This window comes from Odocoileus virginianus, chromosome 27 (genome assembly GCF_023699985.2).
Source record: "Odocoileus virginianus isolate 20LAN1187 ecotype Illinois chromosome 27, Ovbor_1.2, whole genome shotgun sequence".
NCBI lineage: Eukaryota > Metazoa > Chordata > Mammalia > Artiodactyla > Cervidae > Odocoileus > Odocoileus virginianus.
In genome coordinates, this window is record NC_069700.1 from 10630289 (window position 1) to 10645159 (window position 14871).

At 42.2% G+C, this 14871-nt stretch overlaps 1 protein-coding gene and 1 long non-coding RNA gene across 3 annotated transcripts in view; one reads left to right on the forward strand and one right to left on the reverse strand.

Moving 5' to 3' along the window:
* The window catches only part of KIF13A (kinesin family member 13A), a 215550-nt gene extending 208582 nt beyond the window's left edge, over positions 1–6968 (reverse strand). The window contains exon 1 of the mRNA XM_070456186.1: positions 6654–6968. The gene's annotated coding sequence lies outside the window, so the exon portion shown is untranslated. The remainder of the gene's footprint in view (positions 1–6653) is intronic.
* LOC139031398 (uncharacterized) overlaps positions 1–14871 on the forward strand; it is a 42822-nt gene that overhangs the window by 1802 nt on the left and 26149 nt on the right. The window contains exons 1-2 of one of the 2 annotated variants that reach the window (XR_011483844.1): positions 7058–7137; positions 14392–14493. This is a non-coding gene — a long non-coding RNA (uncharacterized lncRNA). Of the gene's footprint in view, positions 1–7057; positions 7138–14391; positions 14494–14871 lie in introns of those variants that run through there. The other variant, XR_011483845.1, reaches the window with a different exon arrangement.

Below are 14871 nucleotides of genomic sequence, written 5' to 3' on the forward strand. Positions count from 1 at the left end.
TATCCTCTGAGCCACCAGGAAAGCCCATACTGTCCCATAACACAGCATAAATAAATAAGAGGTCTTCAGGTGAGAGGGGCATGGTTAATTTGCTACTGCTGGTTAAATAGTTTCCTCTTTTTTTTGGTCGGTTGGTTGGTTGGGGTTTTGTTTGTTTTTGCCAAGTGGTCCTTCTGTTTTTCCATCTTTCTCCACCCTCTCCAACCTGAAAGTCCCAAATCAATCCTTACCTCCTCTGAGAAGAGTTTACCAAGTGTTTCTTCTTCGAAACAGTTTTCACCCTAACTCATGTGAGACTGGGCTTCCCTGGTGTCTCCGTCCATAAGGAGTTCACCTGCAACGCAGGTTCGACCCTTGGGTCGGGAAGATCCCCTGGAGAAGGAAATGGCAACCCACTCCGGTATTCTTGCCTGGAGGATCCCATGGACAGAGGAGCCTAGTGTGCTGTAGTCCGTGGGGTCACAAAAGAGTTGGACGTGACTTAGCACGTCCCTACAACACTTCCACAACCCTCCTCCCAAGCGGGCATCCCTCTGCCTGAGTTCGTTTGCTGGCAGAGTGCCCTCTCATGGGTGACTCTAGCATCCTACTGTTAGAGAAGGGCTCTGTACAAGGGCTTCCCTCCTAGTAAAGAGGGAAAGAATCTGCCTGCAGTGCAGGAGACCGGGGTTCGATTCCTGGGTCGGGAGGGTCCCCTGGAGAAGGAAATGGCAATCCACTCCAGTATTCTTGCCTGGAGAATCTCGTGGACAGAGGAGCCTGTCAGGCTATAGTCCACGGGGTTGCATGAGTCTGACTCGACTTAGCAACTAAACCACCATGAAGAATCAAGTTTGCCTCCTTGTAAATTGTAACTGTTGATTTCAGCGCTGCCGTCTAGAGCTTCCCCCACTGCAAATTAAACTCCTCTTCTACACCAACAGCCCTTCAGACACTTGAAAATGGCTCTTATGCTCTTCTGAAGACCTTTCTTCACAATATGCTGTACTAGGGACTTCCCTGGTGGTCCAGTGGCTAAGACTCCATGCTCCCAATGCAGAAGTCTTGGGTTCCATCCCAGGTCAGGGAACTAGAACCCACATGCCAAAACTAAGAGTTTGCAGGCCACAACTAAGGACCCCGCATGTTGCAATGAAGATAGAAGATCCCACATGCCACAACCAAGACCTGGCACAGCCAAATAAGTAAATAAATTATTTTTTTTTTTAAAAGAATATGTTGTTCTAGTTACTGTGGTTATATAACGCATCCTCCCAGCAGATTAGCATCTTAAAACCATTTAGGAAGGTCTCATCTGGTTCAATCATGAGATTGCAGAGATGGCAGTCAGGTGGGGCTGGAACAGCTGGAGCAGAGCAGACATTCCTCTTTCTCTAGGTCCTTTCAAGCTTTCTCAGTATGGTCTTTCTGCATGGGCGGCTTGAGCTTCCTCACAGCATGGTCGCTAGGTTCTAAGTGTGAGCATTTTAAGAGTCACAGTATAAGCTCCTCCAGCTTTTATGACCTTACATTAGACGCTCTGTAGTGCCACTTCTGTAGTCTCACAAGCCCTCCCCAATCCCAGGAGAGAGCTACAGTCCCTTTATCTCAGTGGGGGAAATGTCAGAGTGGATCTTTCAAGATCTTGTGATGTGGGAGACATTTGTTGTAGCCCTTTTTGGAAAGTGCAGCTTGCCACATATTGCATTCTCTCAACTGTCGTGGGCATCCTTCTCTAAAACTATAACAAAGTGAGGGGACTTCCCTGGTGGTCCAGTGGTTAAGACTCCTCGGTCCCAAAGCAGGGGGCATGGGTTTGATCCCACATGCCACTCCGTGTGGCCAAAAAAACAAAACAAGAAAGATAAGGCTTAGGAATGAGATAGACTGTATTTGAATCTTGTCTCACATGTAGCCTGGAACAAATTTGAACTCCCCACAACAAATTTTCAACTGGTTCATGAGTAAAGAAGAACTATGTACTCCTCTCCCACAAGATGTACTGAACACCTTTTTGAGTAAATGCCTGCATACAATGTTCACTTTTTCTGAGAGCAGCTGTTCCCTCTCCCTCCTTCACCCCTTGACTTCTGGACCTCAGCTACCATGTTTGTTCGATACAACCCCACATTCCTGGTAAAATTCAGTGGACCCCAAGGGCCATTCCTGCCACAAGCTGAGTCTATCTGTTTCTTCCCCCTGGAAATCTAGGCTTGGGATTCAGAGGGTTGTGACTGAAAGTATGACTCTTGGAATCAAATTGTCTGGTTTGAATTCTGAAACTTCGTTTTCTGAGCAAGAAAATATGTATTAACTATTCTGGGCCTCAGTTTCCTTATTTGGATGACGTTGTGGTTGTTTAGTCATTCAGCTGTGTCCAACTCTTTTGCGATCCCATGGATTGTAGCCTGCCAAGCTCCTCTGTCCATGGCATTTTCTGGGCAAGGTTACTGGAATGGGTTGCCATTTCCTTCTCCAGGGGATCTTCCCAACCCAGGGATCAAACCCATGTCTCCACATCTCCTGCATTGCAGGTGGATTCTTTACCGCAGTGCCACCAGGGAAGCCCATAAAGCCCAGTGTTTACTTATAAAGATTAGATGCATTCATGGAGAAAAATTCGGATGATGATAATCGATGATAGAAAAAGTCCCTACTACATAGGGTTGTTATGAGGATAAAAGGAGTTCATATCTGTGTTGATCTCATCTCAGCATTGTAAGTGGAAGCTGGCACCTCCCTGGAATCAACCTGAGGGCTCTGGAAAGACTATTCTTCATGATCACAGGGAGGTTCACACTGAAAAAGAGTTCAGAAGTCATTGTTGCAGGACATTAAGGGAAGTGAGAACTGTTTGGGTTTGTGTTTCCAGGTTTCTAAGACCCTTCCAGGTTCTTCTTCTAGGCTCTGTTAAGGCTGAGCTCCATTCCTGCTCCTTGAATCTACACTGAGAAGAGAATTAACCTGGGAAAAAGTGCAATGGACCTGAGAAGGCAGAAGATGCTCATGGAACAGTAGCAATGGTATTTTGTCCACTTGGAGAATGTCAATAAGTGACGCAAAATATTGTTGGCATTGACCTCTATCCAGAGAAGGGGAGTACGTGGAGGAAGGACACAGACAATAAACACAATGAGAATGAAAGGCAGCACAGTGCAGGCAGCGAAGGCATTCTCCCTGGGGTCATGCAGCCGGCGTTCCGATTCCAGCTCTGACATGCGCAGTGGCAACACCTCAAACGTGCACATGGCCCACTCAAGGCCAGCAAAGGAACCTGTCGTCCTGCCACAATTGGCTCTTCAGGCCGGTTTGCTACGAGGGGATGAGGTGGGGGCCGTTCCCAGGGCTCTTCCAAAGAAAGAAGTTCCCAAAGGGTGTTTATGGGAGGAGCGCTTATGGGAAACCCGACCTCAGGCATTTGGCAGGCAGAAATCCCAGTGGTTATCGATCTAAGAAGGTGTCAGAGGCTGTAGACCAGGGATTTTAACTGGATGGGCTTATTCAAAAGAATCTGGACTCTTCTATTGCATAAGGCTTTGTTGGATTTTGCTGTTGTTTATTCTTATCTTTGTTTAATTGAAGTAAGCAGCAAAAAAAAAAAAAAAAAAAAAGCTGATAAAAGAATGGATGTGCTTTCCTCTAGTGGCATCAAGGGGAGTTCTGGGACCAGACAGTGTCACACTCTGGGGTTGGTCTGAGGACCAAGCAGCTCAGGGAACAGCAAGGCAGCATCCTTCTTAGATGGACAACCACTGGGGTTTCTGCAGTCACGAGACTGCTGTATAGAATTAAAGGTTCATCAGAGAGCTGATCTAGACTGAGAAGATCCTGGTTGTGGGTCCGAGCTATGCACAGGCTTTGGGGAGCTTTGCTGATAGCACAGCCTGGCCCAGACTTTCTTTTCAAGCATCTCTACAATCCCCATAGTCCAGCATACAGTTACTGCGTCCACTAGACACTAGACACGCCCCCATCCACCCAGTCTATGCACTTTACACACATGCTCTTTGTTAGGAAGAGCCTTTACTTTAGAAACCGGAAATGCCCTGGGATCTGAAGAACCCAACAGACACCTGATCACAAACATTCCGAGGACTCTGGAATCATCTGATTTCAAGCTATTTCAGCCAAAAGGGGGCTGCCAGGCTGATGTCAAAACTGCTAATGGCTTAAGTCTACAGAGGATCAAAGAGTAATGATGGCATAGGCAAATACTTAAATAAGAGGATTTCCATAAATCTACTTTTAACAGCGGTATCCGTCAGCCTAGGCTAAGTCATGCCGTGGTAACCCCACAACCTTTGAATCTCGGGGGCTTGTGTAAACGAGGCTTTATGCCCAACTCAGGTGACGTGTCCACCAAAGCTCGGCTGTGGCTCTGCTCCTGTCACTTTCAAGTCCCGGGCCAATGAAACAGCCTCCACCTGGGACAATGCCAGTTTTGTGGCGGAAGGAAAGCAAAGGATGGCAGACCACACAATGGCTCTTCAAGATTTTGCTCAGAAATTATGCATATCATTTCTCAATTTTCACTGGACCAAGAAACATCTCCATTCGTGGACCTTCTGCATTTGGGATTATTAAAGCCAGGAAAGATTCCCACAATGCTGAGAACCAGATAGGAATGTATTTATATCTGGTGAAAAATTGTTTCCCAAGAGAAACTGATAGGAAAAATTACTGCCATCAAAATAAAAGTGTGGCCATTCTAGTGCACCTTTGTGTTATCGTTTTCTATCAAAGATGCAAAATGTTTTTGGTTTTTTTTGGCAAAATGTTTTTTTAAAGAAATATATATTTTGGGGTTCATCATGGGTCCTGGCTCGTGGCTCCTTATAACTCTTGTAATTAACTAAGTGATTAGAGCATAGGAGCATCTTTCATTATAATATTTGGGTTTAATCCTTCATTCCTGAAATAGCTCCAGAGCACTAAAGGGGAAATGAGGAGATTTTTGGAAAGATAACCACTGGATGAGGGCTGGTTGCCAGGGAAACCGACCATGTGATTACAAGGCTGGGAATTAAAAGCTCACCTACCCTCTCTACCTCTATCTCAGAGGCAGGGAGGTTGAATCAAACACCAATGGTCAGTGATTGAATCAACCATATGTATACAAGGAGTTCAGTTCAGTTCAGTTGCTCAGTCATGTCCGACTCTTTGCAACCCCATGGACTGCAGCATGCCAGGCCTCTCTGTCCATCACCAACTCCAGGAGTTTACTCAAACTCTTGTCCATCGAGTCGGTGATGCCATCCAACCATCTTATCCTCTGTTGTCCCCTTCTCCTCCCACCTTCAATCTTTCCCAGGGTCTTTTCAAGTGAGTCATATACAAGGAAGCATCCATTTAAAAAAAATGATGGTGGTTGGGAATCTTCCAGGTTGGTGAGCACGTGGAGGTGCTGGGAAGGTTGCTTGCCGTGGAGAACATGGAAGCTCCCTGCCACTTCCCACACACCTTGCCCTTGTGTCTCTTTCATCTGACTGTTCCAGAGTTGTATCCTTTAATAATCAACCAGTGATCTAGTAAGTAAGCTTTTTTCTGGAGTTCTGTGAGCTGCTCTAGCAAATTACTGAACAGAGGAGAGGGTCATGGGAATGTGTAGCATGACCTGGACTTGCTATTGATGTCTGAAGTGGGAAGGGAGAACAGTCTTGAGGGACAGAGCCCTTAACCTGTGGGATCCGATGCTACATCCAGGTGGATGCTGTCAGAGCGGAATTAAATTGGGTTTCCTTGGTGGCTCAGACAGTAAAGAAGCTGCCTGCAATGCAGGAGACCTGGGTTCAATCCCTGGGTTGGGAAGATCCCCTGAAGAGGGGTATGGCAACCCAGTATTCTTGCCTGGAGAATTCCATGGACAGAAGAGCCTGGTGGGCTACAGACTATGGGGTCACAAAGAAACGGACATGACTGAGTGACTAACACTTCTGTAGGGCACCAGTTGGAATCTCCTGAAAACTGGAGAACTGCTTAGTATGGGGAAAAACCCTACCTGTTTGGAGTACAGATGTATTCAGTGACTAGATGGACAAGAAAGTGTGTTTTTTCCTTTAGAGAAGGGCTCCAGCCATCTACCACAATAACATTTATATCTCACAATGGTTCATGGTAGCAAATATTTATTCAACATTGACTACCTCCCAAGCACAGGTTCATTATTTAATTCTCACAGTACCCTCTGAGACACACACTATTATTATCCTGCATTATATGATAGGTTAAAAAATAAAGAGAAAATTTAGGTAAGCTATTCAAGGAAGGGAAGTGGCAGCCTTGGGATTTCAATGCACATACAAATTGAAACATGCATGTGAGTGATTTTCATAAAAAGGATAATAGATTTCCCCTGACTCACCTATATTTTTCTGGCGCAAAAAAATTAAATAGGCAATATAAATAATAGTCTGTTACTATTATGATTTACAGTTTAATGCACTATGTAGCTTCCATAAAAGGGTCATAAAACATTATGGGAGACAGATGAGAAAAATGGGGGATGACAGGGCATTATTAGTAACATCATTAGTAATGATGTCCAGTCTGGACAATGCTTCTGTCAGTGAATATGCACTGATACTTTTTTTTTAAAGCAACAGTTTTCATTTAGTCAAATTAGTATCAAGACAGACTCAAAGCAATGAGAATTCCATGGAAATTAGTAAACTTACTTGGAGTTAGTTAAAGGCAGCTGTAATCCATTGGTTTGAAATCCCTCTTGGACTGTGAACTTCTTAAAGAATTAGAATCTACGAAGTGACAGGCACTTTGAAGGACCCCAGTAAAAGGTAGTTATTTTCATCCTTGCTGTTTTTGAGTATGGGAGAAACTTGCCCTGCCCGTCTGAATGTGGCCAGTCCATAATGAATGAATGGAGTAGTAGGTTCTCTGTCCTTTGCAAAATAACATGGAAGTAAACGCATAGGCTATTGTGATGTTTTCAAATTCTTTTCCCTTCAGAGTCTGTGATGCCTTCTTTTGAACATTCTCAGCGTTGTTAGATCTTCACTGGTTACCTGGTCCTGGGATTTTCCAGCAGGAAGGAATCTTAGAGGTCATTTAATCCAGTCACTGCCTTAGAAAAAGTGGCCCCTGAGACATTAGGTGGTGAGACTGAAGTTAAACAGCCGGTCAGTAACAAGGCCAGGAAGATAGGTATGATTTTTTTCCAGCTCTGTTGAGAAATAATTGACATACATCATTATAAGTTTAAGACGCATAGCATGATGGTTTGGTTTACATATGTTGTGAAATGATTACCAAAATAGGTTCAGCAAACATCCATCTTCTCCTGTGTATCATCTGGCAGTGTTCACTATAGTACATTATTTTGAATTCCTGGTACTGATTTAGCTTATAAGTGAAAATCTGGACATTCTAACCACCTTCCTCCATTTCCGCCCCCCTCCACCTCACCCCCTGCCTCTGGTAACCACAAGTCTGATCTCTTTTACTATGAGTTTGTTGTTGTTTTTTTGGTTTAGGTTTTTAAATCCCACATATAAGTGAGATCATATAGTATTTGTTTTTCTCTGAGTTATTTCATGTAGCATAATGCCTTCAAAGTCCATGCATGTTATTACAAATGGAAGGATTGCTTCATTTTTATGACTAAATAATATTTCATCTCACACACACACACACACACACACACACACACACAATTTCTCCATTCATCCATTGCTGGACACAGGTTGTTTCCATGGCTTGCTTGTCTATTATAAATAATGCTGCTATGAACATAGGGGTGCAGGTATCTTTCTGAGTGAGTGTTTTAGTTTCCTTTGGTTATATTCCCAGCTGGATCACACAGTAGCCCTATTTTCAATTTTTTGAGGATTCTCCATACTGTTTCCCATAACAGTTGCATCAATTTACAGTCCTAACAACAGTGCACAAGGGTTCCCTTTTCCACATCCACACTAGAATTTGTTATCTCTTGTCTGGTTTTGATGATGGCCATTCCAACAGATGTGAAGTGATAGCCCATTGTGGTTTTAATTTGCATTTCCTTAATGACTAGTGACATTGAGCAGCTTTTCATGTACCTGTTGGCCTTTCTTATATCTTCTTTGGAGAAATATCTCTTTAGGTTCTTGGCCCATTTTTAAATTGTGTTATTTGGCTTTTTGCTATTGAGTTATATGAGTTATTTATATGTTTTGGACATTAACCTCTTACCAAATATGATTTGCAAATTTTTTTCCCCATTCCATGGACTGTCTTCTCACTTTTTTCATAAACAGCCTCAAGTTATTTGTAGTTAAGTCTGGAGATAAAACGGGTGAATCTTCTGGGTAATATTGGTTGGTTCAAAACCAAGATATAAATGAAAATAAACTAGTCCGTCTCTCTCTCTTAAGAATGATGGCAATTCCAAAAGAGGAGTCCCCAAAGTGCTAAGATGTCATCAGTGGAATGTGTGAACTGGCTTTGAAGAGGGCTGTCCACACCAACCCCCCACAACCCCTAACATCTTTCAGGATGTTAACCCTTGGCCAGGTCACAGGTTTTTCATCTAAAACTCCTTTTCTGTGAAGTTGCAGGCCTGGAGAGCCTCAGCATCTTACTTGACCTCAACTCTGCCCACGCCTTCTAACTTAATGCTTTGTAGACTTGCATCAACCCAAGTTCCTCCTCTGAGCCACAAAGCTAAGAAAATGATTCCAGTGACACTTTAATCATTTCTCCCAAGGTTAACACCTAACTAGCCCCATTCTAGATGCCTGGGAGAAAAGTTAACTCAGTATATACAATGGATACTTCAGAGCATTGGAGCTTAACTCCCCTGCATAACCAGGTGAAGAAAGATTCCTTTTGGCTTTTCCTGTAATTACTAATCTGTCAGAGTCCGAGATCTGATACAACCAAAGATACAAATTTACCCTGATCCTGCCCCCAGCTCCCACAAACCCCTGCCTAGTTGGGATTTTCAATAAAGACCATGCTCTTGGTAATGAATAAGCACAGACACATTTGTTTAAAAAGAACAGCTTTCTTTTAGTCATGTTACTATCAAGACAGATAACTAGTTGCTAGCTATGTCATTGTGGATAATTTAGTTACATTCTCTGAACCACTGTTACTTCAGTTGATTAAGATAGACATAACATGCCCTTTGTAGCAGTCTGAGTATTAAGTGCTATAATCCATTTAAAGCACTTAGCATTGTGCCTAATACATAGTAAATATTAAAACATAAAGTACTGATAGTGATTTAAAATAATAAAATAAGATTTACTATAATAGTAATTATAAATTCAATAAATAATCTACTTTTAAATGAGTAGAATAGGAAAAACAGATCAGAACAAATGCAAGAAAGAGTGAAATACAAACTAAAATATAATACATATAATAAGGGGTTTTATAGATCGATAAATTAATTGTTACTAGAATTGTAACAATTAGATACTTGAGTAAATTACTAAAAGTTTTTCATATTAAAAGAAAAAAAGACAGGGATTTCCCTGGTGGTCCAGTGGTTAAGACTTCACCTTTCAGTGCAGGGGGTTCAGGTTTGATCCCTGGTCAGGCATGATCCCACATGCCTCATGACCAAAAAACCAAAACAAAACAGAAGCGGTACTGTAACAAATTCAATAAAGACTTTTAAAAAATGGTCCACATTAAACAAAAATCTTAAAACAAATAAAAATAAGAAAAAATTTAAAAGATAAACTAGTGAAAATTTCATGGGAAAGTAACACACTGACCATGTTTGGAGTCAATGAAAGGCAGCTGTAAATGAGACAGTTGGATGGCATCACCGACTCAATGGACATGAGTTTGAGCAAATTCTGGGAGATGGTGAAGGACAGGGAAGCCTGGCGTGCTGCAGTCCACGGGGTTGCAAAGAGTCGGATATGACTTAGCGACTGAACACCAAAATGAAATAATATTTCCCTCCCATGGGAGTGAAAAATCCCTTTTTCCTTCAAAAAGATTCAGGATGTGCGCCCGATCCTTGAACTAGGATTCCTAACTTCCAAGGGCCTCCTTAAACACTTCTACACATCTTTGCTGGTAGGGACTGTGGTTGTCTCCAGAAGGTGTTTAAGATGGAAGGAAAAGAATAACCTGCAAGATCTTTGAGGTGTTCAGGTTTCCATATGAAGCATTTGCTCAGGGATGGTTAATTTCCCTTCTCACTTGCTCTGCTTTCCAGGTAGCGCTGCTGGTACAGCTTTGTAATTTTAGAAAGCATTTCCTAAAGACTTTGGCAAAATTCTGAGACAAACGGAAAAAAAACAGCACTAAAAATGACTGTTCCCTTTTGAATTAAAAAACCCCACATTTTTGTGGAGGGAGTAATGCACTGAAGTGGCCACGGACAGATGTGTTTCCAAAAATAGATTGTAAGGCAACACTTGTGAGGCTATTGAGACCCTGGCTGTTTATCTGAATGCTTTCTCCATAGAGCTCTACGAAGTTCAAGCATCTATTGACCTTGGAAAGGCTTTAGCTGCATATGTATGTATTGACTCCATAGTCTATGAAATCATTATTATAAAAGGTCAAATATCTTCATATATTTGACAAAGGGAGAAAGGAGTGATAATAAATTTTCCTATAAAAGTCTTTTATACAAAACTTAACCAAATCCAGAGTATGGAGCATTTGATCCCAGTTCAAACAAATTGACTATGAACAGGTATTCTGGGGCCAATCAGAGAAATCTCAATATGGATTGGGTATTGCAAGATAATTAAGTAAAACATTTTTAAAATTGTTACTTTTGTGAAGTGATAATAATAGGTTGGTTATGTAAATTATGTCATTTTTTAAAAAGATATATACTAAAATAGTTAAAGGCAAATATGTATGGGATTTGCTTTAAATTCTTTATCAAATATGTATCACAGATGGTGCAAAAGTGACTTAATATCAGTTAATATGGGTGACTGTTATGCTGGGGTTTATTATAATATTCTCTTGATTCATAATGTTTAAGAAGATTTCATAATAAAGTGTTCTCAAAATAAAAATGCAAATTAAAAATTTCTAAAGAAAACTCTAATATTAGAAACAGATCATTACTCACAAAACAAGTAGATGTATTTTGCAAATGGAGATAATGATGAATCAAAAACAGGTCATTTGCAAACCCAGTGCAAAGCAAATTAGGTTTTTCCATGAACTTCGTCAATAATTCATGATCAGACACAATGACAATATTGAACACAGGAGCATGACCGTGATAAAGAAATTGGAAGGTTAAAGTAGTAGAAAATGTCTCACAATCTCCCTGACCATCTGTCTTAAATAGCTGCCTTTCTCCAGCACCTTCTGCCCTCTTACCCTGGGCTGTTTTTTTTATTCCTGGGCATCTGAGAACCCTGACCTGGGTGCTCTGCTTTAGAGGACTGCCCTGTTCCAGCCAGACCCCTTCTCCTGGGGCAAGAAGTCTGCAGGGCCAAGGGTATATGTTCATCAGAGCCTACACCTTTGCATTAGGGCTCAATTGAGGCTCTTACCAGCCTTTTGCTACTGTGAATGCCCTCAAACATACAAAGGTCTTTAGGGAAAATTCACAGAAGTGGGACTGCTGGTTCAAATGACTTGTACCTTTAAAATTTTGAGAGGTGCTGCTCATTGCCATCTAGAGTGGTTATACCAAGTTACAGCCCCTTCAGCGGTGTAGAATGCCTGTTTTCCTCTACCTTTGCTACCAAAGCATGCGTGATACTGCCTTGAAAATGCACCACTCAGACTTCGTGCTGCAGAAAATGTAATCTCCGAAGGGTCGGAATCCACCACTGCCCAGGCACGGAGTCCAGGCTTCCCAGAGGCTCCTCCCAGGCAGGGGCTCAGTGCAGCCAGGACCCTCAGGAAGGCCCAGTCCCGAAAGATGTGGGATTGTTCTGCAGGTGACTTCAGCTCAAACACTCTCCATCAGCCTGGCCAAACTCTTAGAAGTGCTGAAGCCTGAGACTCTCCCTATCCCATCCTCCTTCCCCTTCCCCTCTTGCCTTCCCAAGTCAGGTTAGCCTCATGGGCTAAAGGGCTCTCTTCTGCCTTCACTGGAGTTCCCCTAGTCCATCTCTTGCATGTCTAATCCCATCTTGATCCCTGTTTTTCAGGAAACCAGAGTTACAACAGCATGTTGGTCATCTCTGCCAGTATGATAGGTAAAAATCTAGCATCTCAAAAAATTCTGATTTTTCACTTTTTAGCATAATTTTAACTTGTATTTTTCTTATGAGTGAAGCTGCATGTTTATACTGAAGAACCATTTATATATATATTTTTTCATAAGATAGCTCTTCATCTCCTTTGCCCATCTTTTTTATTGGGTTGATGGTCTTTCTTACAGACTTATAGGATCTCTTTATATTTTAGGGAGTTTGGGCCTTTGAAATACAAACTGCAAAAATATCTTTGTAGTTTATGTCTTCTGTTTTTAAGGATTTTTTTCCCCCATGCAAAAATTACTTGTATCAAATTAATATTTCTATTTTTTTCATGGTGTCTGGGTTTTGTTTCACATTTTGAAAGTCCTTTGCCACTGAGAGAGGATTTTAAAATTCTACCATCAGTACTTTTATTTTATTTTTGATATTTAAATCTTTCATCTTTCTTGAATTTATTCTGGTATAACATATTAGATAAGTATCCAAAAATTTTTTTCCAGATTGGCTACCAATTGTTTCAACACAATATAATCATATTATCTTTTGCCTATTAATTAGAAATGCCAGCTTTATCATATAGTACATTTTCATTTGCACATGGGTCTTTTTCCATATGTTTCATTTGATTTGACTGATCTGTCTCAGGGTGATGCTTTGGCCTGTATGTTATTAGTCTGGTATTATTCAAAATAAACAGGCAGATAGCCAAGATTCTGGTAGAAATTTATTCCAACTCCATCCAGAGCAATATATCCAACAGGTCAGTTGTTCTTCAGGGAAAATATTCTAAAAACTTCCATTTGCTTAAATACAATCTTCTTCATCTTTTGAGACTGAAGTCCAAACCACAACAACAATCAGGAGTAGTAAGTGTATGTTGACTTTTGTACAGCAAAATAGCTGGCTAGTGTCAGTTTGTTTTTGTGGATTAATTGAGCAGGTGAGTGGGCTACACTCAAAGTTAAGGTAAGATATTGATCCTGCCATTTCTCTTTTCACCTTCTTGGAAAGGAAAAGGAAAGTTAGTCACACAGTCATATCCAACTCTTTGCAATCCCAGGGACTGTAGCCTGGCATGTCCTCTGTCTGTGGAATTCTCCAGGCAAGGGTACTGGAGTGGGCTGCCATTCCCTTCTCCAGGGGATCTTCCTGACCCAGGGATTGAACTTGGGTCTCCTGCATTGCAGGCAGATTCTTTACCAACTGAGCTACTAGGGAAGCCCCAGTAGCTTCTTACTTTCTCCACCTTACTTCTTACTTTCACCTTCTTACTTTCTCCCAAAGCTTGGTTCTTGGTTTTCCTGTTTTGTTTTCCATCAGTTTCCTGTATTAACTTAATCTAGGGACTTCCCTGGTGGCCCAGTGGCTAAGACTCTGCACTCCCAACACAGGGGACTCAGACTGCAAGGAGATTAAACCAGTCAATCCTAAAGGAAATCAACCATGAATATTCATGGCAAGGACTGATGCTGAAGCTGAAGCTCTAGTACTTTGGCTACCTGATGTGAAGAGCCAACTCATTCGAAAAGACCCGGATGCTGGGAAAGATTGAGGGCAAGATAAGGCAGCAGCAGAGGATGAGATGATTAGATAGCATCACTGAGTCAATGGATATGAATCTGAGCAAACTCCAGGAGATAGTGAAGAACAGGGAAGCCTGGCATGCTGCAGTTTATGGGGTCTCAAAGAGTCAGACACAACTTAGCAATTGAACGACAACAGGGAGCTAGATCCCAGATGCCACAACTAAAGATCCCATGTGCCACAGCTAAGACCTGACACAGCCAAATACATAAATTAATTTTTTTAAAAAAAGAAAAAGGAAAAAAATAATCTATATCCTAACCCAAACCACTCTTTTGGCCAATACTGGTGGGATTTTGGTTTGTAGGCAACTTGGAGACAGCCTTGAGACTATGCTTTACAGACCTTCAATTCTGGCGAGTGTAACTGACCGAGGACCCCAGCCCTGTGCTCTGAAACCCATTAAAGTGTGTAGGGTTAAGGGAAGGCCCCTCCACGGGCTGCTGGGGACTGCGGGAAGCAAGGATGCTGAGGTGGGCCATTCAGCAAGACAGGGGATGCCTCTCCAGCTGACGACTGTGGTTTGGGGGCTACCCAATGGTTTGCTGAGCCTTCCTTTGACTGCATGGCAGTTGAGGACACTTCTACCCAATCTTCCTTCCCTCTCACCTTCACTTGGAACCAGATTGGCATGATGGTCTGAAGGTCCTCCTAGCCTCACATGGCTTTCTCTTCATTTTCTCTCACACAGGGGTTTTTCTTTCTCAGTTTATCTCACTTTAATCCCAACTTGACCTCTGGCTCTTGGAGGACCTGAGCTAACACAGGCGTCTTGTTCTTGTAGCCATTAAAGGTAAGTATTGGTACTTTCCCTCCATACCCATCGTAACTCGAGTTGCATGTTGGAGCCTCGGCTCCTGACCACCTGCCCCAGTCTCTGGACATGCAATAGGAATCGCTCCTTTTCTCAGCCAAGCACAGCATCTCGCCTCTGAACTATAGAGATACAGCCAGAGAACAATCTGTAGGGCCGTGAGTCAGGGCCTTCAGACTGCAGTGGTCACACGGCAAGGATGAATGGAGTATTCATCTTAAAAACAGCTGGTGCCTGACTAATAATACAAAGAAGCTATTTCAACCTGGGCTTCATAGGGGCTGTACCTGAAGAACAGAGCTGTTCCTCGGGGCTGAGATCACCCTGTTGTCTGTAGGTGAAGCAGCACTAATGCAT